The sequence below is a fragment of the Morone saxatilis genome, unplaced genomic scaffold, assembly GCF_004916995.1.
Source record: "Morone saxatilis isolate NCDOM2014 unplaced genomic scaffold, NCSU_SB_2.0 Contig23, whole genome shotgun sequence".
Taxonomy (NCBI): domain Eukaryota; kingdom Metazoa; phylum Chordata; class Actinopteri; family Moronidae; genus Morone; species Morone saxatilis.
Window position 1 is genome coordinate 23,752,901 of NW_023339796.1, and position 4,309 is coordinate 23,757,209.

Here is a 4,309-nt window from a genome sequence, read left to right on the forward strand (position 1 = left end):
GTAATATTTTGCGCTCACTGCCGAGAGGTAATCAGCATATTCCAAAAGCCACAACACAAATGCAAACGTCACAACACAACGGGAAGAGGAAAGGTCGTTTTTTGCTTATTTTTTCCTGGCCTAATCTTTGATACTTTCATGAATTATTGCAGTTTCAAAGTTTATGCTTTTTTAATTCATGTTCTGAATTTATATTTTGGGGGCCTTTTATGGGAATGTATCAGACAGAAATGCTCCCGCAACTCTCACGTCCACTATAGCACAGTAGTATACATCAAAACGTAGGCAAATGTGTCTTCTTTTCCAGCTGGTTGTAACCTACTTGATGCTGTAGGACGTGTACAGGGTTGTCTGTCAGACATAAACAATATGGAACTGCTGGAAGGAACAACTTAAAACTTCAGCTGTTTTTGCTGGATTGAACCTTCTACCGTTCTACCATCGAGAGCCCTGTTTGACCTACGCTGTGACAGTGTGGCACTCCAAGCTGCACCGGAAGGCCGACAGAGAGCCGACTTGCAAGAGGGTGGACAAACCACCGCACAAAAAACCATAATCGCTGCCCTTCTGCCTATCTTTGACTGCCATCTACACACTCCCGTTGCTCTCCAGCATGGCCAGAAACATCCTGAGGCGAACACCACCCACCCCCGGGTTTTCCACCTCTTTAACCTGTTGCCACTCCAGGCAGGCGCTTCAGGACAATACGGGCCAGAACAAACAGACTTCAGGGATAGCTTCTTCCCCCAAAGCTTGTCTACCATCCTCACATCTCTAAATTCAAACTTGCACTAATGTATCTGTATATGTATTGTATGTGATATATTAATGTGTGCACTTTTTACGGAGCTGCTCTCCAAATCTCATTGTACTTACAATGACAATAAAGGCTTTCAACACAGATGCAGTGTCTCCAGTCATCCCACAGATGGCAGTACTACTTATGAATTTTTTCAAGATGTGTAGCAAATCAACAAAACTCTCACCAAGTGGAGCCTGCTCTTGGTGAAAAACGGTCATGTTGTGATGGTTAAGAGAGGATAACATGCCAACAAGTTCTGAGGATCGAACCACCAACCTTCAGATTAGTGGACGACCCGCTCTACCCCTGAAATTGAAAATAAATAAATAAAATAAATTGGAAGTAACAATTTAAGTACAATACAATAAAGGCCAAATTATTTGAACTGAAAGTCTGCAGTAACTCTGGGGCGGCTGTGGCTCAGAGGCAGAGCGGGTCGTCCCCCAATCAGAAGGTTGTGCTTTCCCAGTATTTTGTTTTTGGTGCTAAACCAAAGTCTTCCAATGCTGAACCCTGGATGAACACCTAAAGGCATTACAAGTAGCACAGACAGATTTCCGGGGCAAAGTTGACTAATGAAGGCCATGAGGCATGTTTAACTGACAAACTGGCCAAAACAAATTGGTGAAATTGAGATTATTCAATTTTGTCCTGGAAATTCATGTGTGCTACCTTTTATGCCTTTGTGTGTTCATCCAGGGTTCAACATGTGTCTTCTTCCCTAATAAACACACAATGCAATAAACTAAAAACACAGTACATCTATTAAAAATGTATTGTGCTGTACTACTTGACATAAGAGCAATAAAACTTGAAACACTGATTGTTGAAGACATATCCACAAAAACATTTGAGCTACAAGGGATGGAGAAAATGGGTGTAGAGCTTTTGTAGCGTGGATGCGTTCAGTTTTTCCTGTATTTGACCAGAAGGAACCTGTCTACCACTGAGGCTCAGGGTCATCTGCGGAGGCTTTTCCAGTTCATCCAGATATTTCTCAACAACATGTTTGCTCTCCCACACTGTTTATACAGAGCTGATGGTGAAGGAGGCATTGCATTCACAGCTGCATGTGCATCTGTCTACACACACATACGAAGACAAAGGTTATATTAAACGTGTCACCCTGTTTTATTAAGGTGCTTTATTAAGCATGACCCACCACACTTTGACCCTTATGTCACAGCAACATGTTTTTAATAAAACAAGATAAATCGCTTCCACATGCACTACATTTTCACACATATTTAGTGAGTGTGGACAAAACACGTCAAAGCCTTACCACTAATACTACTAATGATAGGCAAGTGAGTCAGATGAAGTCAGGCTCAATTTTAAATTTCAGCCTCCACATTACATAGACAGTGTCATAATACCATGTGCACACTTCACTTCAATTCCAAAGACAACTCATATTTTAATGGTTTCACTTGTAGTAACCTCTCATTAAGTTACCTCAGGTCATGTGTTATCAGTGTTGTCAGTGTTATTAATCAGTGTTGTCAGTGTTGTTAATTTGGTATCTGCTGTGTCATGCTTAAAGGATCCAATGCCTTTGTTTTCTGATAGAAGCACATGACAAACTGGGAATAAGACACAATTTTTTGCTACCAGAAGTTAGGGAAAAATGTTTATTTGTTTTTCTTTTATATCAAATATGGTTTTAATACATCAGTGGTTTTCAAACTTTTTGGGCCCAAGGCACACCAAGGGGCAGCCCAATACCTCTAGAAACAGCTGTATTCATATCCATGCATAATAGGCTCTATAATACCGTGCTATCACTTTGTTATTGTTCATTTTTATCTACTAATGCCAAGTTTGATAAACAACTACATGTATGTTACTCCTGAAATATTTATTAACAAAACAATTCAAGAAATAATTGGAAACTTTGTAAAGTTACATAAAGCAACAACACACCCATGGACATCGACCCTGGCATCTGTAGATAAAAACGGATCATTCTAAGGTAACAAATACACAACAATTCTTATTTTCAGGTGATTATACACTAAAGAAAACATACCTATAATTATTTTCCATTTCTACCAATGGATCCTCCTAAATGTCACACACTGGACCTTTAAACCAGAGAGACAGAGAAGGGTCGATCTGGCCTGAGATGGCAGCCTAGGTCGAGCAACATGAAACCACTCTTCAGAGACCAAGCAAAGAAGAAAGAGAGCTTCATTGAGAATGAAAATTAACCTAACCAACAAAGAGAACGAGTTCCCAGAATGTGGGGTGGAAAGAAAACTAGGTGTCAATCAAAGCCTTGGAAAACTGTGTAAAGGCCTCCGCACACCAAGCATGCACAGAACCACTGGCTAATTGGCAGACGGTGTGATATTAACGTATATTTTATGGCAGGTCACATACTGAGATAATAACTATACTGAGCACAGGGCTGAAATTCCTGCCTGCCACTACGTCTCCAGATAATACTTGAGGTATGCTCCATTCACACCCTGTTCACTGTTAACACTGCATTGTGCAATGCTCGCAGTAACACACTGGGTGTTGGTTACAGTGCAACAGAAAACACCTGACCACCTTTCAACTTACAAGGTCATGTGGCTGGGGCTATTATGCATGTAAAGTCTTTACTTCTGCAGTTCAAGAACGGAGCTAATTTGGTGAGCAAGCGTCCCCCCTGGTCCACACTCCCAATAGTTCCTGTTTGTGCCATGATTGCAGGTGTTTTTGAAACCATTTCATTTACCTCCACTTACTATCTTCCTCACAGTTTAAGCTCCTAAACTAATCATGGAGTAATGAATGTGCTGCGTTAAAAGACGCAACTACATACCACAGGAAATCAAAACTACAATTACATTTGACTATCTACATAGTTGTTTTTTTTAAGATTCAAGACATTCATACCACCAGTAAGTTTTATGGCCTCGCACACCAACCCGTTATCCGGGCCGCGGGACGTCGTTGGACAGTCCGGGCGAGGTCGGTGGCTTGAGTCGCTTCGGTGTGTACCCGGGCTGTCGTCGTCGGCGTCGCGTCGGCCTTCATTTTGGCCGATTCACATGTAGAATCGGCCAGGGCCTTCGGCCTCAATGACCAATCTGATGGTGGAGCTGCTAGCCCTTGACTAGCGAATCAGTGAGTGCACGAAAAAACCGGAAGTGACATGGTAAACAAAACGCCAGTATCTTGTTATTATTAAGCATCGTATTTTCCGTTCAGAGTAATGACAATAACGATCCTGTTGACTACTATCAACACTCTCTGATGAAAACAATGACTGACGGTAAGTGCTCTGGGTTTTTTACTAGGTCTAGAGTGTCTGTCATTCCCGGTTTTAAATTTTTTTTGCGACAACACAGATAGCGCCGGCCTGCTTGTTATGGGGACGTATTACGCCTCGCGCATGCGCAGAACGTACGCTCCAGTTGGCGTGGTTGGTGTGTATCGGAGGCATTTTTTTGACCGACTCGAGGAGACGGGAGCCGACTGATTCAGTCCGACTGGCTTTTCTGCCGACGTCGGCTG